Below are 27,144 nucleotides of genomic sequence, written 5' to 3'. Positions count from 1 at the left end.
TCTACAATAACGTCCTACAAAAAAGCCCTCCATATGCAACTACAGTACCCTCCCAACAAAGTACAAGTTCTTGTATATCCCTGGCCAGTTTACAGTAACCTCCTTCAAGAACAAAATCTATAGCCAACTACAGTACCCTCCCATGAAAGTACAAGTTCTCGTATTATATTAGCCCTGGCCAGTCTACATTACCCTCCCACAAAAATACAAGCTCTTGTCTATCTCTGGCAAGTCTGCAATAACCCCCTAAAAAACCTCCATATCCAACTAAACTATCCTTCAATGAAAGAATAAGTTCTCATTTATCCCTGGCCAGTCTACAATAAACCCTTCCATATCCTACTACAATACTCTCCCATGTCAATACCCCCCACCCCCAATGGAAGTACAAATTCTTGTATATTTCCAGTCAGTTTACAAAAAAACCTCTATAATCCGACTACAATACCCTCCAACGGAACAAAGTACCAGTTCTCGTATATCCCTGGCCAGTCTACAAAAACACTCTCCATATCAAACTACAATACCCTCCCATGTCAGTACCAGTTCTCTTATATCCCTGGCCAGTCTACATTACCCTCCCACAAAAATACAAGTTCTGGTATATCTCTGGCAAGTCTACAATAATCCCCTAAAAACACAATATCCAACTAAACTATCCTCCAACGAAAGAGTAAGTTCTCATTTATCCCTGGCCAATGTACTATAACCTTCTACAAAAAAAACCCCTCCATATCCAATTACTGTACCCTTCTACAATAGTACAAGTTTTCGTATTCCTGGCCAGTCTACAATAAACCCTTTGTATCCTACAACAATACCCTCCCATGTCAGTACCAGTTCTCTTATATCCCTGGCCAGTCTACATTACCCTCCCACAAAAATACAAGTTCTTGTATATCTCTGGCAAGTCTACAATAACCCCCTAAAAAATCATCCATATCTGACTAAACTATCCTCCAATGAAAGAATAAGTTCTCATTTGTCCCTGGCCAGTCTGCCATAACCTCCTACAAAAATCCCATCCATATCCAACTACAGTACCCTCCCACGGAAGTAAAAGTTCTCATATATCCCTGGCCAGTCTACAATAAACCCTTTCCAAAAAACCCTCCATATCCAAATACAATACCCTCCTACAAAAGTACAAATTCTCGTATATCCAGTTTATAATAACCCCTTTCCCGAAAAACCATATCCAAATACAGTACCCTGCTACGAAGTACAAGTTTTGGCATATTACTGGCCAGTCTACAATAACCTACAAAAAAAACCAACTCAATATCCAACTACCCTCCCATGGAAGTATCAGTACTCATATTCCTGGCCAGTCTACAATACCCTTTCACAAAAATACAAGTTTTCATATATCTCTGGCAAATCTACAATAACCCTCTACAAGAACCTACTCCATATCCAACTACAGCACCCTTCCACGAAAGTACAGATTCTCTTATATCCCTGTCCAGTCTACAATAACTTCCTACGAAAAGCCCTCCTATGCAACTACAGTACCCTCCCAACAAAGTACAAGTTCTCGTAGCCCGCCCGCTTAGCTCAGTAGGTAAGAGTGTTGGTCTACGGATCTTGGGGTCACGAGTTTGATCCTCGGGCGGATCGTATGTTCTCCCTGACTATTTGATAAACGACAGTGTGTCTGAAATCATTAGTCCTCCACCTCTGATTCATGTGGGGAAGTTGGCAGTTACTTGCGAAGAACAGGTTTGTACTGGTACAGAATCCAGGAATACTGGTTAGGTTAACTGCCCGCCGTTATATGACTGAAATACTGTTGAAAAACGGCGTTAAACCAAAAACAAAAAAAAACAAGTTCTCGTATATCCCTGGCCAGTTTACAATAACCTCCTTCAAGAACAAAATCTATAGCCAACTACAGTACCCTCCCATGAAAGTACAAGTTCTCGTATATCCCTGGCCAGTCTACATTACCCTCCCACAAAAATACAAGTTCTGGTATATCTCTGGCAAGTCTACAATAAGCCCCTAAAAAAAAAATGCCATATCCAACTAAACTATCCTTCAATGAAAGAATAAGTTCTCATTTATCCCTGGCCAGTCTACAGTAACCTCCTACACAAAAAACTCCATATCCACTTACTATACCCTTCTACAATAGTACAAGTTCTCATATATCCCTGGCCAGTCTACAATAAACCCTTCCATATCCTACTATAATACCCTCCCATGTCAGTACCAGTTCTTTTATATCCCTGGCCAGTTTACATTACCCTCCCACAAAAGTATAAGTTCTTGTATATCTCTGGCAAGTCTACAATAACCCCCTAAAAAAAACGCCATATCCAACTAAACTTTCCTCCAATGAAAGAATAAGTTCTCATTTGGCCCTGGCCAGTCTACCATAACCTCCTACAAAAACCCCCTCAATATCCAACTACAGTACCCTCCCATGGAAGTACAAGTTCTCGTATATCCCTGGCCAGTCTACAATAAACTCTTTCCAAAAAAACTTCCATATCCAAATACAGTACCCTCCTACAAAGGTACAAGTTTTGGCATATTACTGGCCAGTCTACAATAACCTACAAAAAAAACACCTCAATATCCAACTACCCTCCCATGGAAGTATCAGTACTCATATTCCTGGCCAGTCTACAATACCCTTTCACAAAAATACAAGTTTTCATATATCTCTGGCAAGTCTACAATAACCTCCTACAAAAACCTACTCCATATCCAACTACACTACCCTTCCATGAAAGTACAAGTTCTCTTATATCCCTGTCCAGTCTACAATAACCTCCTACAAAAAGCCCACCATATGCAACTACAGTACCCTCCCATCAAAGTACAAGATTTTATATCCCTGGCCAGTTTACAATAACCTTCTTCAAGAACCAAATCTATAGCCAACTACAGTACCCTCCCATGAAAGTACAAGTTCTCATATATTCCTGGCCAGTCTGCAATAACGGCCTACAAAAATTTTCTCCATATCCAACTACAGTATCCTCCCGCAGAAGTACAAGTTCTTGTATATCCCTGACCAGTCTACAATAACTTTCTACAAAAAAACCCCTCCATATCCAATTACAATAACCTCCCATAGAAGAACAAGTTACTGTGAAATCATTTAATTTCGTGGGCATGAAATTCCGTGGTTTTGGTCAAAACGGCAATTTCGTGGGGATGTGAATTCGTGGATTTCAACTTTTGAACATAAAATGAATGGGAATTTTACTTGTTCGTTGGGATTAAATTTTGTGGATTCACTCAACAACGAGATCCACGAAAATTAGTCCCCCATGAATATTAATGATTTCACAGTATCGTATATCTTTGGCCAGTCTACAATAACCTCCTATAAAAAAAAACTCCATATCCAGTTACAGTAACCTCCCATAGAAGTACAAGTTATCGTATATCTTTGGCAAGTCTACAATAACCTTCTACAAAAACCTTCTCCATATCCAACTACAATACTTTTCCAAGAAAGTACCTGTATATCCCTGGCCAGTATACAATAACCTCCTACAAAAGTCCATTCATATCCAAATAAAATACCCTCTAATGAAAGTACAAGTTCTCGTATATCTCTGGCAAGTCTGCAATAACCTACAAAAATCTCCTCCAAACCAAACTACAGTAACTTCCCACAAAATGAAAGTTCTCGTATATCTCTGGAAGGTTTCATAACGTCCTACCAAAAAAAAAACTCTATATTCTGGACTACAATAACTTAACACTGAAATACCAGTACTCTTAAATCCCAGGCCAGTCTACAAAAACCCCCTCCATATTCAGTACCCTACCACGAAAGTACAATTTCTCGTATATCTCTGGTCAGTCTACAATAACCTACAAAAAACCCTACATTTAATTACCTCTATCAAAATTCCCCTTCATATAATTATGTATACAAGGAAATTCATTGATGCAAGCATCAAAGACGCCGCCAAGTGTTGTGTCTGAAATACATTTTTTGCAATTATGAGAAATCACCTAATCATTACTTTATTAGTCAGACTGGCTACAAGTTATCAACATTAGCACATAAAACAATATATGTTATAAACTGTTTAAAACATGAAGAATAAACATGATAGAAAAGATTTACCGTGCAATACAAATCCTCTACTTGCAACAACATTAACATTGCGAGTAGGTTGTCCCTTTACATACAAAGTTAAAGTAATTATTTCACTAACTAAGGTCACCTCCTGTGAAAAGTTCTTATATGCAGGAGCGTGTGTATGAAGTTTCACAGAAATGCAGTTTGTTGGGAAATGAGGAAATGTTGAAATTATTTCAAAGTTGTGGTTCACAGAAACCATTATTTTTATTATCATGTAATGTAATGAGTGTTTTCTATTTACTGATGAAGTTTTATGGACCTTTTTTTTTTGTCAGGAATGGACAAATACAAAAACTATCTATTAAATTAAAAAAAAGAAAAAAAGAAGCAAGTAACAAGATATAATAAAACCAGAGCAACTGACTAGTCAGATAAGATCAATGAACATATAAATTCAACAAGGAATTCTATTTTAAAGTCACTGCTGATGCTTTGAAAAGTTATGGTCCCATATTAGCTTTTGATATTTCGATCTAACCACATTTAAAGAAGTATTAACTTGTCACTGACAAATTCAGCCAAATGCTCTTTAGCCTATTGCACACCTTAGTTGACAGTGTATATCTGTAAACAATGAGTAGATCTATATCACACATAAGCAAAAAAAAAAAAAAAAAAAAAAAAAAAAAAGAAAGAAAAAAGAAAAAAAAACAAATAGAAATAGGAATTTGCAAAAGTGTGCGCATTCTGAAATTACATCACTGTACCTATCAACAAAGAAAATAAGACAAAAGGTTAAAAATAAATTAACAGCGGCACTTCCTTCGTTCATTTCAACATATCTATGCTTATTGATTCCTTTATTTACTTTGTAAATACGTTTTTTCCAAGGAATTTTTATGTAGGCAAATTGTAATTTTCCATAATTTTTTTTTTAATATTCTCTTCGAAGTTTACTGCAAGATTATTGTAAAATACACGAACGCTCCCTTGTCCAGGCGATTCACACGTTGCAGTATGGTATATCAGCTCTGCAGTGTGTTCTATATATAGAAAAATTAGACAGGTAAGTAGGTCATGCTAAGAATAGAAATAGAAAACTTGTCTTACAGAGTAACCTCCCTTATCAATAAATCGGATCAACATTTTTGACGAAATTGTAAATAAAAAAAATATGTTCTGCTCTACAAATAAGGAGAGGAAAGACAGATAGCATTGTTTTAAATCACATAATAAGTTGCATTACATACATTTTTTATGTTTTCTTTTTGCCATTTTTTTAGCTCACCTGAGCAATGCTCAGGTGAGTTTTTCTGATCGCTCAATGTCCGGCGTCCAGCGTCTGTCGTCGTCGTCTGTCAACATTTAGCTTGTGTATGCGATAGAGGCTGTATTTTTCAATTAATCTTCATGAATATTGGTCAGAATGATAACCTTGATGAAATCTAGGCGGAGTTCGAAAATGGGTCATCTCGGGTCAAAAACTAGGTCACTAGGTCAAATCAAAGAAAAACCTTGTGTATGCGATAGAGGCTGTATTTTTCAACTAATCTTCATGAATATTGGTCAGAATGATAACCTTGATGAAATCTAGGCCGAGTTCGAAAACGGGTCATCTCGGGTCAAAAACTAGGTCACTAGGTCAAATCAAAGAAAAACCTTGTGTATGCGAAAGAGGCTGTATTTTTCAATTGATCTTCATGAATATTAGTCAGAATGATTGCCTTGATGAAATCTAAGCCGAGTTCAAAAATGGGTCATCTCGGGTCAAAAAGTAGGTCACTAGGTCAAATCAAAGAAAAACCTTGTGTATGCGATAGAGGCTGTATTTTTCAATTATTCTTCATGAATATTGGTCAGAATGATAGCCTTGATGAAATCTAGGCCAAGTTCAAAAATGGGTCATCTCGGGTCAAAAACTAGGTCACTAGGTCAAATCAAAGAAAAACCTTGTGTATGCGATAGAGGCTATATTTTTCAATTGATCTTCATGAATATTGGTCAGAATGATTGCCTTGATGAAATCTAGGCCGAGTTCAAAAATGGGTCATCTCGGGTCAAAACTAGGTCACTAGGTCAAATCAAAGAAAAACCTTGTGTATGCGATAGAGGCTGTATTTTTCAACTGATCTTCATGAAATTTAGCCAGAATGATTACCTTGATAAAATCTAGGCCGAGTTCGAAAATGGGTCATCTCGGGTCAAAAACTAGGTCACTAGGTCAAATCGAAGAAAAACATTGTGTATGCAATAGAGGATGTAGTTTTCAATTGATCTTCATGAAATTTGGTCAGAGTGATTGCCTTGATGAAATCTAGGTCGAGTTTGAATATGGGTTATCTGAGGTCAAAAACTAGGTCACTAGGTCAAATTAAAGAAAAATCTTGTGTTTGCGATAGAGACTGTTTTTTTCAATTGATTTTTATGAAATTTGGTCAGGATGATTGCCTTAATGAAATCTAGGTCGAATTTGAATATGGGTCATCTGAGGTCAAAAACTAGGTCACTTGGTCAAATAAAAGAAAAAACTTATATATGTGATAGAGGCTGTATTTTTCAATTGATCTTCATGAATTTTGGTCAGAATGATTGCCTTGATAAAATCTAGGTCGAGTTTGAACAAGGGTCATCTAGGGTCAAAAACTAGGTCATATCATAATCTAAGAAAATGCTTGTTTTATCACAAGAGACCAATTTTTTGGTCCAATCTTAGGCCAGTTTTTTTTATCTTTCGTTTTATGGGAGATTTTTGAAAAATGAGCAGGGGGAGGAGGGAATAAAAATAAAAATAAAAAGCTTGAAAGTGAGTATCTCAGAAAAAAATAAAAATGAAATAGAATTTTTTAAGATTTTTTTTATTTTGATGAACTTTCGTTTCAGATTTTGTTTACTTGTGTTTGTGTCCAGTATTAAATATTGTGATGTATTGTTATGTTTTAAGACTATAAAAGCCATTTATACAGGATGAACATTGAATAAAATTTTGTCAAAATGTACATGCCAGACAATTATTTTCATGCATGCTTGTGAATAAACTGCTTCAGTCACTGTAACTCACACTGGCAAGTCTTTAAAATTCAGAAAGCTTGTTTTACTTAATTTAAGTGGAAGACAAAAATTATTTAATCTGTAACAACAGCCAGAGTGAATTTCAGTGACATCAAGTAGAGACTAAACATGTCTGGTGTAAAGTGGCCTAGTAGTGTAGTAGTTTTGGTGGTTTGGTTTGCTTGCATCTTCTGCTGTGTAACCTGCTTTTTATAGGTAATATTTACTTATTGTATCTTTCACCAGTATCATCTTTAACGAGGTAACTTTTCAGTTTATGCCAGCTCATAATATACTGGGTTTTATCAGCAAAATAAAGTATTTAATAACTTTGAATAACAGTCACAGTGCAGATGACAAGATTTTTTTCAGTGATGAAAAACGAAAGATAATCTAGCAAAAAGTAAACTGAAAATTTACCTCATTTATCACTGTAATTTGCACCTTTTTATAATACACTTAGTTCAAGTACTGAAGTTGCATCACTTTTTGTCAAAATATTGTCTCCAATAAAAAGTATTCTTTATTATTCTTTATACACTTATGAATTCTATTGAAGTTACAAAAGAAATGGACCATCTGCCAGACAGTTCCAAGCCTGTGTAAAGTGTGAGGGGTCACCATTGAAATAAAAATCTAAAAAAAATCTGCAGTTACAAACATTTATTTGTTCTGCAAACAATGTCTTGAATAAAATTTAATGTCAAAGCACCTTTGATATTGTATTACCTTTCTATGGCAAACTTGTAAGTTGAATCTATTGAAAACAAAATTAGAGGAAGACAATCTTTAGACAATTTATAGATATGCCAGGCTGCACTTTAGTATTACTAGTAATTTAATCATTTAAATGAAGTTTACCATCAGCTCAAAATAATATTTTATAATTTCAATAAAAATGATTAATATACAAATTGTAAAAAAAAAAATTTTAAATATCATGATACGGACGGTTGTGTCAATTCTTATAGGCGATCTATCCTTGTGCAAAGCCTAAACGTCAACCGGCATGCTTTTTGTATAGTAAAACTTTTACACGACAAAAACTAACCCAAGAGTCACTAAAACCGAAACTGGTGTGCCCAGATCACACCGGAATCGGTCGTCTCCAGCTTCCACATGACTAATTATTTCGCCATCTATATCATGAATCAAAGGGTGAATAGCTTCCCCAACAGTTTTAGTGACAGAGAACGGCGTTATTTCGTTTCTTTCGTTTTTCTTCCGCCAGCTTTTAATGGCAACCTTAAAATATGCCCCTGCTTTCGCCATCACACTTCAATTGTGGTACTCTGACATTCTGTATACGGTTTAAATTCAGGGGTGTTTAAAAAAAAATTTTAACATCACTCGCCCTGCAGGACTAGTAGCCAGTAATATCTACTCGCCCTTAGTGAACAGCCACTCGCCCTAATAATTGACACTTTCAATACTGTCACTTTTATGAAAGGAGTATTATGTACAATAGTATTATTTCTAGAAAAATATTTATTTTGAAGTGTTCTTAAAAAATTTGGACACAATAATCATCGTCCATCCACCCGTGTTGAAAGAGAGGAAATAAAACGTTAAAGATTATCGGTAATTATTCAGTTGATAAACTAAGTAATTGGCCTTGTTTTCATCATCAATTTACACCCTCTCAAAGAGCTAAAGTGTGTCAGTATCTTGACATCTGAAGTGGAGATGAAAGCGGTATTTTTGCCCGAGATTGTCATGGCATTACGTCATGTTTTCGCGCCATGTGACACATCTCTGTCTGATCGTACGGCATCGGTTCTTAAAATTGCTGAGAAATAGAAATCAATAAAAAGTTTCTTCTTTAATTTGTTAACAAAAGCGAATGTGCTATATCTCGTATAAAAGGTAAATGTCTCAAACGATAGTTACTATAGTGGATATCCAACCTCTGTGACCTATTTGCCCTCAAGGAATTTACATTATTGTTTGACAAGAAAAACTTTTAAATTGTTGGTCAAAAATACATGTACAAAGATTCATTTAAAACTTATTAAAAACCGCAGTGACATCACATTGCTTTATTTTAAAATCGCATTTCTATTTACGTTCACGAGGTCACGTAACCTTTTCTGCCACACTAACAGAAATCTGTTTGCCAAAAATCGTTTTACTCCATGTATTGTAATTGCTGCCGCTTTTTTAGCTCACCTGTCACAAAGTGACAAGGTGAGCTTTTGTGATCGCTCGTCGTCCGTCCGTGCGTCCGTAAACTTTTGCTTGTGACCACTCTAGAGGTCACATTTTTCATGGGATCTTTATGAAAGTTGGTCAGAATGTTCATCTTGATGATATCTAGGTCAAGTTCGAAACTGGGTCACGTGCCATCAAAAACTAGGTCAGTAGGTCTAAAAATAGAAAAACCTTGTGACCTCTCTAGAGGCCATATATTTCACAAGATCTTCATGAAAATTGGTCAGAATGTTCACCTTGATGATATCTAGGTCAAGTTTGAAACTGGGTCACGTGGGGTCAAAAACTAGGTCAGTAGATCTAAAAATAGAAAAACCTTGTGACCTCTCTAGAGGCCATATTTTTCATTAGATCTTCATGAATATTGGTCAGAATGTTTATCTTGATGATATCTAGGTCAAGTTAGAAACTGGGTCACGTGCGGTCAAAAACTAGGTCATAATGTCTAAAAATAGAAAAACCTTGTGACCTCTCTAGAGGCCATATTTCTCAATGCATCTTCATGAAAATTGGTCAGAATGTTCATCTTGATGATATCTAGGTCAAGTTCGAAACTGGGTCACGTGGGGTTAAAAACTAGGTCAGTAGATCTAAAAATAGAAAAACCTTGTGACCTCTCTAGAGGCCATATTTTTCATGGGATCTGTATGAAAATTGGTTTGAGTATTCATCTTGATGATATCTAGGTCAAATTTGAAACTGGGTCACATGCCATCAAAAACTAGGTCAGTTTGTCTAAAAATAGAAAAACCTTTTGACCTTTCTAGAGGCTATATTTTACACAAGATGTTCATGAAAATTGGTCAGAATGTTCATCTTGATGATATCTAGGTCAAGTTTGAAACTAGGTCATGTGCCTTCAAAAACTAGGTCAGAAGGTCAGTAGGTCAAATTATAGAAAAACCTTGTGACCTCTCTAGAGGCCATATTTTTCATGGGATCTGTATGAAAGTTGGTCTGAGTGTTTATCTTGATAATATCTAGGTCAAGTTCGAAACTGGGTTAAGTGCCATCAAAAACTAGGTCAGTAGGTCTAAAAATAGAAAAACCTTGTGACCTCTCTAGAGGCCATATTTTTCATGGGATCTTTATGAAAGTTGGTCTGAATGTTCATCTTGATGATATCAAGGTAAAGTTTGAAACTGGGTCAACTGCTGTCAAAAACTAGGTCAGTTGGTCTAAAGATAAAACATTGTGACCTGTCTAGAGGCCATACTTTTGAATGGATCTTCATGAAAATTGGTCAGAATGTTCACCTTGATGATATCTAGGTTGAGTTCGAAACTGGGTCACGTGCCATCAATAACTAGGTCAGTAGGTCAAATAATAAAGAAAACCTTGTGACCTCTCTAGAGTCCATATTTTTCATGGGACCTGTATGAAAGTTGGTCTGAATGTTCATCTTGATGATATCAAGGTCAGATTCAAAACTGGGTCACATGAGCTTAAAAACTAGGTCACTATGTCAAATAATAGAAAAAACAACATCATACTCAGTTCAAAACTGGGTCATGTGGGGAGAGGTTTCAGGACCATCATGGTCCTCTTGTTTTTGATGCTTTCTTGTAAAATAACATACAAAACCCTGATAATTGAGCAGCAACACTCTTTTAAAAAGCCATTTTACATAAGACCTTCAGTAGTCTAATATATATCTATTAAATATCAATATAATACCAGGAGGTCCATCCTGGCACCTGAATAGACAACTGTAAGAAAGCATGCCCAGATTTATTTGGTAGCTTAACAAAATATTTTTAGAACTGAAAGACATGTGTCAGTTTGAATAAGATGTCCTACAATAAATCACTCTTGGAATTCTGTATCCAAGTTCACTGATGCTGGCTAGAATGGAAGAAAATTTAATATTTTGTGAACCTCAATTCATGCACACATTGCAAAAATATGCTCAGAAACAAAAGTTACTAGAGTTTTCATTTTGGGGTCATGAAACATAAATGGCCAATACCTGCAAAGGCCCTTGCAGAATCAGCATGTTCCGGTAGTCTTAATGAAATACTGCAGTCTTTGAAAGATTTGAGCACCTTAATGGCACCTATACCCTCCAATATTTATCTTGTTGTGGAGAAAGTGCAAACATGAGATATTTTGTTTCCCCTGACAACCAGTATTGCACATGTTTTAATCACTTGTATTTTTATGCCCCCGAAGGGAGGCATATAGTTTTTGAACCGTCTGTCAGTCTGTCTGTCAGTCTGTCCGCAATTTTCGTGTCTGGTCCATATCTTTGTCATCGATGGATGGATTTTCAAATAACTTGGCATGAATGTGAACCACAGTAAGACGACGTGTCGCGTGCAAGACCAAGGTCACACTTAGACATTAAAGGTCATTTTTCATGATAGTGCATTCGTGTCTGGTCCATATCTTTGTCATCCATGGATGGATTTTCAAATAACTTGGCATGAATGTGTACCACAGTAAGATGACGTGTTGCACGCAAGACTCAGGTCCGTAGCTCAAAGGTCAAGGTCACACTTAAACGTTAAAGGTCATTTTTCATGATAGTGCATTCGTGTCCGGTCCAATTATCTTTGTCATCCATGGATGGATTTTCAAATAACTTGGCATGAATGTGTACCACAGTAAGACGACATGTCATGCGCAAGACCCAGGTCGGTAGCTCAAAGGTCAAGGTCACACTTAGATGTTAAAGGTCATATTTCATGATAGTGCATTGATGGGCGTGTCCGGTCCATATCTTTGTCATTCATGCATGGATTTTAAAATTATTGGGCATGAATGTGTACCACAGTAAGGCGACGTGTCGCGCGCAAGACCCAGGTCTGTAGGTCAAAGGTCCTAAACTCTAACATCGGCCATAACTATTCATTCAAAGTGCCATCGGGGGCATGTGTCATCCTATGGAGACAGCTCTTGTTGGATACTGTAGAAGCACATCTTTTCATGTGGTCAAAATTTCGCTATTTTAGAATTTTGACTATGTTTGCGAGGTTAAATATTCACGAAATTGTAACTATGGTATACTGCTTGAATTAGCATTATACTAATGGTAAATATGTTCACAAGAATTGATTTTCGGGAGATGTATGGCCTCGCGAATATAGCGAAAATTAAACCCTCGCGAAAATTTCTGCTTTTTCAATATATGCTCTGTTTCCATATCCAGTTTCAAAATGTCTCCTCTGACAGCTCTTGTTGTGCTGAACACATCCTGTAATTGCAATCATTTTATCAAAGTATATTTATCTCTGTTGGTAGAGGCAATTTTTATAACGGGCTTTAAATTTGATGTAATGAAAAAAAAAAAGAGGTATAAAAAATGAGATAACCTAATTAATTTGTTAAAGATATGAGTTATGATTCCTTCCTAGTTATACACATCCTCTCATGATCATCTTTCATTGCCATAAAAGACAGCAAAACAGACAACAAAATAATTGAACATAGACTCTTTATTTCCTCCGTAAAAAGAGTAACTCTTATTTAGATTACAAATTGCATCTGTTTTCTTGAAAAGGCAATGTAACTATGGTATCCTGCTTGAATTAGCATTATACTAATGGTAAATATGTACGCAAGAATTGATTTTCGCGAGATGTATGGCCTCGCGAATATAGCGAAAATAAAACCCTCAGAAAATTTCTGCTTTTTCAATATATGCTCTGTTTCCATATCCAGTTTCAAAATGTCTCCTCTGACAGCTCTTGTTGTGCTGAACACATCCTGTAATTACAATCATTTTATCAAAGTATATTTATCTCTGTTGGTAGAGGCAATTTTTATAACGGGCTTTAAATTTTATGTAATGAAAAAAAAAAAAAGAGGTATAAAAAGGGAGATAACCTAATTAATTTGTTAAAGATGTGAGTTATGATTCCTTCCTAGTTATACACATCCTCTCATGATCATCTTTCATTGCCATAAAAGACAGCAAAACAGACAACAAAATAATTGAACATAGACTCTTTATTTCCTCCGTAAAAAGAGGAAAGATTACAAAGATTCCGTAAAATGAGATTCAGTCATTATATAGCATATATATAATGAAACAGATTTCAACTGAGTTCAATACTTGCATACAATACTAAAAAAAAATATATTCATATAATTATAACAAATCAGTTAAATAATTTGTAACAAATATATCAAAGCAAACAAGTACTCATTTTAATATGCAAACTGAATAAGTCACAAAAGCAAGAAACCTTCTCATATACAGACGACAATTGTAACAAGGAAAATCTTTTAAAAAGCAATCCTCTACATAAAAGACTCTTATCACACCCTTATTCATGTGATACGCAGACCGTATTCAGCTCTTTCTTTAATTTGATATATTTTGGTATTTGAACAGGTTTTTATCATATTTATTAAACTTACTTATTATTTTGAGATATATCAATATTCTTGCTAAATATACTGAGCCAAAGTTGGCTTTAAAACTGTGAGCAGCGTCGTTTAGAATTAACGCTTTGTCTACATTTCACTCAGCGTAGCACAGTCAACAGAGTGAAAGAAATTGACACTCTCGTCCAATCAGGCAGAGTGTTGCATAAATCTTCCGTTTTGATAAATTATCTATAATGCGTTATCAAGTAGTTTGATTGGCAAACTAAAGTCACGTGGCATAGGAAAACGAAAACGAATTTAGACGGCATCGCCGAAAAAAAAAAGAAATAGAAGATAATGAATATCAAGAATTTTCTGCATTAAAGGATAGTTTCTGATGATATGAAAGTAAAATATTTTAAACCTGATAGGAACCTTCGTAATCAGTAGTGGTAAACAAACATTTGGTGGTGATTAACTTGTATAGTTCAATTTCAGAAAAAAGATACTTATTTATGAATAGCTGCCACAAATACTTCAAGGGAAGTCAAAGGTTAGCAGAGAGCTACAAGGTCCAGCCAGGATGTACATCTGACATACACAAGGTTTTGCAAGGGGATATACCACACAGTTAAGGGGCTACAAAGATGCAAAGGTTTAAGGCTGTACAAGGTGCAAGTCTACCAAACACATTCAGCCTATACAATCATTACAAAGTAAGTAGAAATGCTAAAGCCTTTAAATTTAGTTTTGTTACATATGAATAAAAAAGTTATTTAAGGCCATGCCAAATTGTAAAGTAGTTCAATAGAACCACCTCATCTAGGAAAAAAAACTGCACTGGCTGGCATGCACAAAACAAATCTCAGAATTATTTTTAGCTCGACTATTCGAAGAATAAGTAGAGCTATCCTCCTACTCACCCTGGTTAAGTTTTTCGTACCAGTCCACATTCAACACTTGTTTACCATCACCATTTTGACTGAATTATGGCCCCTTTTGACTTAGAAATCTTGGTTAAGTTTTTCGTACAAGTTCATATTTTGACAAAGTCTTTTGAGATAAAGCTTTGAAACTTTCAACACTTCTTTACCATCACCATGTCCAGTTATAAGGAAGAGTACATAACTCTGTCAAGCATTTTGACTGAATTATGGCCCCTTTTGACTTAGAAATCTTGGTTAAGTTTTTCGTACCAGTCCACATTTTGACAAAGTCTTTTGAGATAAAGCTTTGAAACTTTCAACACTTGTTTACCATCACAATATCCAGTTGTAGGCAAGAGTACATAACTACATCAAGCATTTTGACTGAATTATGGCCCCTTTTGACTTAGAAATCTTGGTTAAGTTTTTCGTACCAGTTTATATTTTGTGTAAAGTGTTTGACATATGGCTTTGAAACTTTTATATCTTGTTCAGTATAATAGTCTCTATCAATAGGCAAGAGTACGTAACTCTCTCGTCTTTTTTGGCTGAATTATGGCCCTTTTTGAACTTGGAAACTGGTTCTGTTTTGTAAATGTCCATGTTTTGTCAAGACTATTTGACATATGGCTTTTAAACTTTAAACACCTGTTTATCATTATGATTTCCATCTCTAGGCAAGAGTACATAGCTCTGACAACTATTTTGACTGAATTATGGCTCTTTTTGGACTTTAAAATTTGTTCAGTTTTTCTTACAAGTCAGCGTTTTGTCAAAACTATTTGAACTGTGGCTTTGAAACTTTTAACACTAGTTTATCAACATGATTTCCATCTGTAGGCAAGAGTACATAACTCTGTCAACTATTTTGACTGAATTATGGTCCTTTTTGGACTTGGAAATTAGTTAAATTTTTCATATAAGTCCATGTTTTGCCTAACATATAACTTAACATATTTGCCATCATGGTCACACATTGCCATTTAGTGCAAGACTAATCGAAATCCACAAATACAGGAACATTTTTTGTTTAATCCATTTTTTTGTTTAGTCTGAAAATCTATGGAAATATTTTGACCCCATTCTTCAATCAATTCTTTGAATAGTCGAGCGCGCTGTCATATTGTCACACCTTGGTTAAGTTTTTCGTACCAGTCCACATTATGACAAAGTCTTGAAATAAAGCTTTGAAACTTTCAACACTTGTTTACCATCACCATGACCAGTTATAGGCAAGAGCACATAACTCCATCAAGGATTTTGGCTGAATTATGGCCCCTTTTGACTTAGAAGTCATGGTTAAGTTTTTCGTACCAGTCCACATTTTGACAAAGTCTTGAAATAAAGCTTTGAAACTTTCAACACTTGTTTACCATCACCATGACCAGTTATAGGCAAGAGTACATAACTCCATCAGGGATTTTGGCTGAATTATGGCCCCTTTTGACTTAAAAATCTCGGTTAAGTTTTTCGTACCAGTTCATTATGTCTCCCAGGCATCTTGGAGTTATGGCCCTTGAATTACCAAAAATCGGTCTTTTTACTCTTGTCCGCACTCTAATTTGAATATTTCTCATCCAATCTTCACCAAACTTAAACAAAATGTGTTTGACCATGAGACCTTGGCCAAGTTCCATAACTAGCCAAATCCGTCCAGGCATTTTGGAGTTACGGCCCTTGAATTATCGAAAAATTGGCCTTTTTACTCATGTCCGCACTCTTAATCAAACATTTCTCATCCGATCTTCACCAAACTTGAACAAAATGTGTTTGACCATGAGACCTTGGCCAAGTTTGATAACTAGCCAAATCGGTCCAGGCATTTTGGAGTTACGGCCCTTGAATTACCGAAAAATCGGCCTTTTTACTCTTGTCCGCAATCAGTCGAACATTTCTCATCCGATCTTCACCAAACTTGAACAAAATGTGTTTGACCATGAGACCTCGGCCAAGTTCGATAACTAGCCAAATCGGTCCAGGCATTTTAGAGTTATGGCCCTTGAATTACCGAAAAAATCTGTCTGTTTACTCTTGTCCGCTCTCTAAGTCGAACATTTCTCATCCGATCTTCACCAAACTTGAACAAAATGTGTTCGGCCATAAGACCTTACCCAAGTTCGATAACTAGCCAAATCCGCCCAGGCACTTTTGATTTATGGCCCTTGAATTACTGATTGGATCCACTCATCCAGACCATCTAATTGGATCCGCTCGTCTAAAACAGCTAGAGAAACTAACATTTTTCATAGGGGCAGTTGTGGGAGACATGCGCTTTTCTCAAAAGCATCTCTAGTATTTTGACAGTCTTTTTAGATAAAGCTTTGAAACTTTCAACACTTGTTTACCATCACCATGCCCAGTAATAGGCAAGAGAACATAACTCCATCAAGGATTTTGGCTGAATTATGGCCCTTTTTGACTTAGAAATCTTGGTTAACTTTCTATCTGTCCGTCTTTCCATACGTCACACTTCATTTCCGATCAATAACTGGAGAACCATTTGACCTAGAAACATCAAACTTCATACGGTGGCAGGGCTTATGGAGTAGATGATTCCTATTGCTTTTGGGGTCACTCCATCAAAGGCCAAGGTCGCATGGGCCTGAACATGGAAAACCATTTCTGATCAATAACTTGAGAACCACTTGACCCAGAATAATGAAACTTCATAGGATGATTGGTTATGCAGAGAGATGACCCCTATCGATTTTGGGGTCACTCTGTTAAAGGTCAAGGTCACAGGGACCTGAACATGAAAAACCATTTCCGATCAGTAACTTCAGAACCACTTGACCCAGAATGTTGAAACTTCATAGGATGATTGGACATGCAAAGGAGATGAACCCTATTGATTTCTTGGGTCACTCTGTTAAATTTCACAGGATCCTGAACATGAAAAACCATTTCCGATCAATAACTTGAGAACCACTTGACCCAGTATGTTGAAACTTCATAGGATGATTGGTCATGCAGTATCAACTTTAGGGTCACTCTATTAAAGCCAAAGTCACAGGGTCCTGAACATGGAAATCATTTTCTAGTCAGTAACTTGAGAACCACTTTAGTACAGTAAAATGGTGTAAAAATACTTCAGAAAATGGGAAAAGCATGAAACTTGGTACATAACTACTTTAGGGCAAAATACTAAAAATGAGCATGAGACCCACTCCGAAAAATCCAATATGGCCGAAAAATCTAAGATGGCCGCCATATATGTATATATTTTCAAAAATACGTAATATTCAGGGCTTCGGAAATTTGCCGGTTTGTCGGTTTTGGACCGATTTTTGACTTTTCAGACCGATTCGTGAAGTGAAAAAACGAAAAAAATCGGTCCCGTAATAATGGAGAAAAGTATAAATTTCGGTCTGATATCTCAATACACGATCACCTGCCAAGTAGGAAATTGTTGGTCGCGCCTTCAGATAATCAATAAACGTGTCAATCGGTCTGATTGTCACTTTGATAATCGGTCCGTAATTAGCGCGTGACGCAATCAGTGCTCGCGCGGCACATCCTTTAATGTTTGCAGACAGCCGACTGCGGTGTAGTAAACATTTTTGACTGGTTTCCTAACATTTCTGACTGGATCCAAGTCATTTCGACAGGGGTTCCACTTCTTTTATTTAGAATCCGACGGATGGTTTATTTCAAAAGGCTATGTTTGATCACGGTAACAAACAAATGGTCGCTGCATTTAACCAAAGAGCTATAATTGTACATTATAGGTCTTTGATTTAATGAGCCATCACACGGAAACCCGATAAAAATAATTTTTATAATTACTTGATTTGAAAAAAAATACATGATTCATTTGTTTGGGCTCCAGTTGAAACTAATGCAGAAAATCGTCTTTGCAAACCGACTGTACAAAAAAGAAAAAAATGGACGGGCAACCACGAATGATAAAGAAAACCGGAGTGGCACTGTTTATCAAATCGGTCTTTTAAAAAACATTTCAAAATGAAATTTTGTTTACATCAGAAGAGAACATACAACTTTATAAAATGTAGTTGCTTATTGAAGTACAACGTAAGTGAAATGAAATATCCGTGGACAACCCGCGTGACGTTTTGGTACTATACATGCGGGAAATTCGATCTCAGCGTTCAAATAACGTACACATTCGGTCCGCGGCAGAGTATTCTTTAAATACTGAGGCTGTTTAGCAGAGAATATGTGTCGTGTAACTCACTTTGACGCATTGTATTTTATAGAATTCCATGAGGAAACATCACAAAGTATCTGCCGTGTATACGGTATCGAAGTCACGTGCGTTGGCTTTTAGACTAGTTACGCACACGGTGTCAATGCCTCGTATTATCTCGGAAAAACATCGAAATTTAAACAAAGTAACGATCACACATAAAACTGAATAACTGTCTTCATTGTATGGTAACGCGCGGTGACTGGTAACTCAGTTTTAATGCATGACATGCTTATTTCTTTACCCTATCACGTTTTACAAATACGTAATATTGGGAATGCGGTGGGTGGGGTAGCGCCGATGTCAGGATTTTCGTTTCGGACCGATTGAGTTATCAAAATTTCCGGAGCCCTGGTCAAGGTCACAGGGGGCTGAACATAGAAAACTCTTTCCAATCAGTAACTTGAGAACCATTTGACTCAGAATGTTGAAATTTAATTGGATAATTGGACATGCAGAGTTTGGTCATATTATAATCGTTAGAATATGACTTTTGTGACCGCTCAATGTCAATCGTCCGTAGTCCGTCTGGCGTAGTGCGTCTTGCGTCCGTCAGCGATTTCTAAAAAAACCTTCTTCTTGAAAACCATTGAGCAGAATTACACCAAACTTCACAGGGGCCTCCGTGGCCGAGTGGTTAGGGTCGCTGACTTCAAATCACTTGCCCCTCATTGATGTGGGTTCGAGCCTCACTCGGGGCGTTGAATTCTTCATGTGAGGAAGCCATCCAGCTGGCTTACGGAAGGTCAGTGGTTCTACCCAGGTGCCCGCTCGTGTTGAAATAATGCACGGAGGGGCATCTGGGGTCTTCCTCCACCATTAAAGCTGGAAAGTCGCCATATGACCTATCCTGTGTCGGTGCGACGTTAAATCCAACAAAACAAAAACCAAACTTCACAGGAATGATCCTTTTGTGGCCCCCGTTAAAAATTGTTCAAAGAATTGAATTCCATTTAGAACCCTTGTTGCAATGGCAACCGAAAGGAAATACTTTAAAAATCTTCTTGTCCAAAACTGCACGGCATAGAGTCTTGATATTTGGCATGTGACATCATCTAATGGTCCTCTATGAAGGTTGTTTAAATTATGCCCCTGGGGTGAAAAGAGGCCCTGCCCCGGGGGTCCCAAGTTTTACATAGATTTATATAGGAAAAAACTTTTAAAATCTTCTTGTCTAAAACCACAAGACCTAGGCCTTTGATATTTGGCATGTAGCATTGCCTTGTGGTCCTCTACCAAAAATGTTCAAATTATAATCCTGGGGTGAAAAGAGGCCCAGCCCTGGGGGATCTCAAGTTTTACATAGCCTTATATAGGAAATTTTTTTAAAAATCTTCTTGTTCAAAACTGCAAGGTGTAGAGACTTGATATTTGGCTTGTGACATCATCTTATGTCCTATGAAGATTGTTCAGATTGTGCCCCTGGGGTGAAAAGAGGCCCCTCCACGGGGTCCCAAGTTTTACATGGACTTACGTAGGAAAAAACTTTAAACTTCTTGCATTAAGCCTAGGCTTTTGATATTTGGTATGTAGCATTGCCTTGTGGTCCTCTGCCAAAATTGTTCAAATTAAGCCCCTGGGATGAAAAGAGGCCCAGCCCGGGGGATCCCAAATTTAACATACACATACAGGGAGGAAAAAAATCTTCTTGTCTGAAAGTTCAAGGCCTAGGCCTTTGATATTTGATATGTAGCATTGCCTAGTGGATTTCTAACAAGATTGTTCAAATTATGCCCCTGAGGTGAAAAGAGGCCCCACCCTGGGGGTCACTTGTTATATGAGTAATAAAGGAATAAATACTTAAAAAATTATGAAATCGTATTTCCTAGACTGTTTAATTATAATAACCTGATGACCACAAGTGATTAGGGGTCACTTGACTGTTACCTTGACCTACTGACCTACTTTCTTATTTTTAGCTCACCTGTCACATAGTGACAAGGTGAGCTTTTGTGATCACGCAGCGGCCGTCGTCCGTGCGTCCGTCCGTCCGTCCATAAACTTTTGCTTGTGACCACTCTAGAGGTCACATTTTTCGTGGGATCTTTATGAAAGTTGGTCAGAATGTTCATCTTGATGATATATAGGTCAAGTTCGAAACTGGGTCATGTGCCATCAAAAACTAGGTCAGTAGGTCTAAAAATAGAAAAACCTTGTGACCTCTCTAGAGGCCATATATTTCAAAAGATCTTCATGAAAATTGGTCAGAATGTTCACCTTGATGAAATCTAGGCCAAGTTCGAAACTGGGTCACGTGCCTTCGAAAACTAGGTCAGTAGGTCTAAAAATAGAAAAACCTTGTGACCACTCTAGAGGCCATATATTTCACAAGATCTTCATGAAAATTGGTCAGAACGTTTACCTTGATGATATCTAGGTCAAGTTCGAAACTGGGTCACATGCCATCAAAAACTAGGTCAGTAGGTCAAATAATAGAAAAACCTTGTGACCTCTCTAAAGGCCATATTTTTAATGGGATCTGTATAAAAGTTGGTCTGAATGTTCATCTTGATGATATCTAGGCCAATTTCGAAACTGGGTCACGTGCGGTCAAAAACTAGGTCAGTAGGTCTAAAAATAGGAAAACCTTGTGACCTCTCTAGAGGCCATATATTTCATGAGATCTTCATGAAAATTAGTCAGAATGTTTACTTTGATGATATCTAGGAAAAGTTCGAAAGTGGGTCACGTGCCATCAAAAACTAGGTCAGTAGGTCAAATAACAGAAAAACCTTGTGACCTCTCTAGAGGCCATATTTTTCATGGGATCTGTATGAAAGCTGGTCTGAATGTTCATCTTGATGCTATCTAGGTCAAGTTCGAAAGTGGGTCACGTGCCATAAAAAAGTAGGTCAGTAGGTCAAATAATGAAAAAACGTTGTGACCTCTCTAGAGGCCATATTTTTCATGGGATCTGTATGAAAGTTGGTCTGAATGTTTATCTTGATGATATATAGGTCATGTTTGAAACTGGGTCAACTGCGATCAAAAACTAGGTCAGTAGGTCTTGAAATAGAAAAACCTTGTGACCTCTATAGAGGCCATACCCTTGAATGGATCTTCATGAAATTGGTCAGAATGTTCACCTTGATGATATCTAGGTCAATTTTGAAACTGGGTCACGTGCCTTAAAAAACTAGGTCAGTAGGTCAAATAATAAAAAAACCTTGTGCCTTCTCTAAAGGCCATACTTTTCATGGGATCTGTATGAAAGTTGGCCTGAATGTTCATCTTGATGATATCTAGATCAGGTTTGAAACTGGGTCAACTGCGTTCAAAAACTAGGTCAGTAGGTCTAAAATAAGAAAGTCTTTTGAACTCTCTAGAGGCCATATTTTTCAATGGATCTTCATGAAAATGATCTGAATGTTCACCTTGATGATATCTAGGTCAGTTTCGAAACTGGGTCACGTGCGGTCAAAAACTAGGCCAGTAGGTATAAAAATAGAAAAACCTTGTGACCTCTCTAGAGGCCATATTTTTCATGAGATCTTCATGAAAATTAGTGAGAATGTTCACTTTGATGATATCTAATAAACAGGGTCACGTACCTTCGAAAACTAGGTCAATAGGTCAAATAATAGAAAAACCTTGTGACCTCTCTAGAGACCATATTTTTCAATGGATCTTCATGAAAATTGGTTAGAATTTTTATCTTGATAATATCTAGGTCAGTTTCAAAACTGGGTCACATGAGCTCAAAAACTAGGTCACTATGTCAAATAATAGAAAAAACGACGTCATACTCAAAACTGGGTCATGTGGGAAGAGGTGAGGGTTTCAGGACCATCATGGTCCTCTTGTTTAAGTTACAGCCTTGAAATATGTATGACATGTACAGTTTTGCACATCGATCTTAAAACTGACTTTCAGTGACCATGAATGTGACCTACTTTTTAATATTTTAGCATCAGTGTGCCATTTTGAACATGGCTTATATTACTCAGGTGAGCGATTCAGGGTCATCATGACCTTGTTTCTAAAGTAGCTTAAAAAAAATCAAGAAAAAAAATGTCTGAGTTGGGCATGTACACACTAGCATATAGTTCCAAATTTTGCTATACGATCCGTGCTTTGAACTAGACAGTTCTACTTTCACTTTCATTTCAGTAGGTCACATGACCATGTGTAACTCCCACTATCACCATTATTTAAATCTAAGTTTTGTTGATGGAAACTAAGTGTTACTGGGAAGGGGGAAAATGATTTTATAGATATTCATACTATTAAGTGTAGGGTGTGTAATTGCTCAGCATCCAGCTTTACTTCAATAATGTCCCTCATCACAAAATGCCTGGATGAGGGCACATTATTTTCTGTTAAGCCTTCGGCTTTGCATGTAAACACTAGCATCTTTAAAGGACACAACAAACTGCCTACTTTGTTATGAATAATCAGAAAAGCCCTAGTTCTTATTTAGAGTGAAACAACACATGTACACTATCAACACAAACTTTTACGCATTATAAATATGTAAATTGAAGTTATTATCAGAACTTCCATGTTTTGTATAATATCATTAACACTGTCCTGAAATTCTGTTTAGTGTATAACTCTGTAATTAGATAGTTATCAGTCATAACACCATGCATTATCAAACTATATATATACAAATTCCAGCCTTTATTACCACACTGTTATTTTTGAGGGGAGAGCCCGCCCGCTTAGCTCAGTAGGTAAGAGCGTTGGTCTACGGATCGCAGGGTCGCGAGTTCGATCCTCGGGCAGGGTGTATGTTCCCCGTGACTATTTGATAAACGACATTGTGTCTGAAATCATTAGTCCTCCACCTCGGATAATTCATGTGGGGAAAGGGTTGGCAGTTACTTGCGGAGAACAGGTTTGTACTGGGTACAGAATCCAGGAACACAGGTTAGGTTAACTGCCCGCCATTACATGACTGAAATACTGTTGAAAAACGGCGTTAAACCCAAAACAAACAAAGAAAACTTTTGACGGAGGACTGCCTATGAAAAATTAATATTAGTATTATTTCCTATGTTATTTTACTTATAAAAGTATTTTGTCATTTTTCCAATCAGCTGTCTTCAATATCTTACAAGAGAACAACCTCCATCATATGCTGCTGAAGTAGCAGCTGATCGGAAAAAATGAGCTTTAAAAACTGTAGTCTATACCAGATATTGTTACACAGATTTTAGCCATCTAGTATTGTGCTTAAATTGTTTACAAAATCTATCAAAAATTTCCTTCTACAACATCCACTAGTTGAGTTGGAAACTTTCCCTTGAATAAAAATCTGCTTTAATATTTTTTTTTCCGGTACATGCACATTTGGGATACATAAAAAATTTCAAAGCAAGGCATTTCTAAAGAGGATGTATACGTTAGTCATTTTCACTCCTAACATTTTCAAGCCACCATTGTCAACTTCTTCTTTGCTATTCCTGGAACTTAAACACACTTCATTTTCAAAATCTTATCTAGCCTTGTAGCCTTTAACTTTGTCCCTTTCAAAAACTTCTTATTTAAAAACATAGGTGCCTCTAGTACTTCAAAAAAGTCCAAAAATGGGGCAACACTTTATCAATAACATTGTATTATTTCCAAATTTTTACTTTGAGGCCTAAAAAATTTTCTTTGTTCCGTAGCATGCTCAAAAAAATTTTAGGGTAGGTAGAATGGAAAATTTTCTGTTTTGGGATTTCTTTAGCTCACTGAGCCGAAGTGCTCAAGGTGAGCTTTTGTGATTGCCGTTTGCCCGCCCGTCCATCTGTTCACCCGTCGTCGTAAAACCATTTGACTGTTGTTGTTTTTTTTACACTCTAGAGGTCACAATTTTGGCCAATCTTATTGAAACTTGGTCAGAATGTTACCCTAAATAAAATCTTGGACGGTTTGATATTGGGTCATCTGGGTCAAAAACTAGGTCACCAGGTCAAATCAAGGAAAGCGTGTTAATGCTCTAGAGGCCACTTTTTTGGCCCAGTCTTATGAAACTTGGTCAGAATGTTACCATAAATAAAATATTGGACGAGTTGATATTTGGTCATCTGAGGTCAAAAACTAGGTACAAGGTCAAATCAAAGGAAAAACTTGTTAACACTGTAGAGGCGAAACTGTAATCTTTATGAAACTTGGTCAAAATGTTAATCTTGATGATATTTAGGGCAAGTTTGAATCTGGGTCATCTGGGGTCAAAAACTAGGTCACAAGGTTAAATCGAAGGGAAAGTTAGTTATAACTCTAAGAGGCCACATTTATGGACCTTACATTATGAAAACTTTTTCAGAATATTAATTTTGATTATATTTAGTTGAGTTTAAATCAGGGTCACCTAGGGTCAAAACTAGGTAAACAGGTCAAAATCAAAGGAAAAGCTAGTGTACACTCTGTAAGCCACATTTATAACTGTTTCTTGATGAAACTTGGCAGAATGTTATTTGATCTAAAGGTCAAAAACTAGGTCACAGGTCAGTAAAAGGGAAAAAGGGCTTGTTAACAGTCTAGGGCCACATTTATGAAACTTGGTCAGGTTTTTTAAACCCTCTATAATCTTTAGGTCAAGTTCGAATCTGGGTCAGGTTGGGTCTAAAAATGGGGTCACCAGGTCAAATCAAGGGAAAAGCTATTTAAACACTCTGTAAGTCACATTTATGACATATCTTTATAAAACTTGGTCAGAATGTCAATCTTGATGATCTTGGTCGGGGGGTCAAAAACTTGTTCACCAGATCAATCAAGGAAAAGCTTAACACTCTAAGGCCAATTTTATGACTGTGTCTTTATGAAACTTTGTCAGAATGTTAATTTCTTGAAATCTTTAGGTTAAGTTTGAATCTGGGTCATGTTTTTTAAAAAGTAGGTCAACGGGTCAAATCAAAGGAAAAGCTAGTTAAACACTCTAGAGGCCACATTTATGACCATATCTTAATGGAATTTGTCAGAATGTTTATCTTGAAGATTTTTAGGTCAGGTTTCAGTCGGGGTCAGGTGGGGTCAAAACTAGGTCACCAGGCCAAATCAAAAGGTAAAGCTTGTAAACACTCTGGAGACCAAATTATGTTCCCCCAGATAGGGGGTGTGGGAGACATATTGATTTACTCCGTCTCTGTGTGTGTTTGTTTTCTGTCTGTCACAAAGCTTGTCCGCACTCTAAGTCGAACATTTCTCATCTGATCTTCACCAAACTTGTACAAAATGTGTTTGACCTTTAAGACCTGGGCCCAAGTTCGATAACTAGCCAAATCCCCCCAGGCATTTTGAATTAGGGCCCTTGAATTACTGATTGGATCATTTGTTAGACCATCCAGAGAAACGTCATTTTTCAATGGGCAGTTGTGGGAGACATGCGCTTTTCTCAAAAGCATCTGTAGTTTTTTAAGTTTGAAAGCATGAATGTTTGTTGGAGACCTTTTTAGGTCAAGTTCAGATCTGGGTCATGTAGGGTCAAAAAATAGGTCAACAGGTCAGATCAAAGGTAAAGCTTGTTGACAATCTAGAGGTCAAATTTATGATTGTATCTTCATGAAATTTGGTCCGAATGTTAATCTTGATGATCTTTAGGCCAGGTTGGTATCTGGGTAATGTGGAGTCAAAAACTAGGTCACCAGGTCAAATAAAAGGAAAAGCTAGTGAACACTAGAGACCACATTTATGACATATCTTCATGAAACTTGGTCAGAATGTTAATCTTAATGATCCGGAATTTTATTTAATCTAATAATTTATAGCAGAAAACATTTTAATAAATTTTAAACACATGTCCCAAATGTTTATCAATTTTTTAAAAGGGGTTAATAAAAGCCCCCAAATTTTCATTTTTGAAATAAAAAACAGTTACTACATAAGTTTTTTGGAAACTTTAAAATTAAAAATTAATGGGTATGACCGGGATTAGGTTTAAAATGAACACATTTCAAGAATGCGTAGTAAACTCTGTATAAATGGGTATACCACTGGAAAACGGGAAATTTTTTTCAACCCCCCCAAAAATAGGGGTTAAAAGGGGTCCCCCAATCCGCTTTTCCCGTAAATAAAAATTTGGTCCATGCCGGGTTTAACTTAAACTCCTTGAAGGATTTTCATGAAACTGGGGTCAAATGATCACCTCATCAAGCCAATGTGCGGGAAACCGAGTCAGCCAGTACTAAAGGGTAAAGGGTTTTTAACCAAACCTTATTCAAATTTCAACCCTTTCCTTTTGTTTCTGCTCTGTATCCCAAAACCCCCTTAAAGGGGGGTTTTCATGAAATTTTGGGTTTTAAAATAATTGCCTCATCCAGATGATGGCAAAAAAAACTCATAAAATCAGCCATTTTGGGTAAAGGGTCAAGGTAAAAGGTTTTAACCCCTTTCCAATTTTGTATCCATTCTGTATCTCTTAAACACCTTAAAGGGTTTTTTTTTTTAATGAAACTAGG

The sequence above is a fragment of the Mercenaria mercenaria genome, chromosome 7 (genome assembly GCF_021730395.1).
Source record: "Mercenaria mercenaria strain notata chromosome 7, MADL_Memer_1, whole genome shotgun sequence".
Classification (NCBI taxonomy): Eukaryota; Metazoa; Mollusca; class Bivalvia; order Venerida; family Veneridae; genus Mercenaria; species Mercenaria mercenaria.
Note: the sequence above shows the minus strand (reverse complement) of the source record.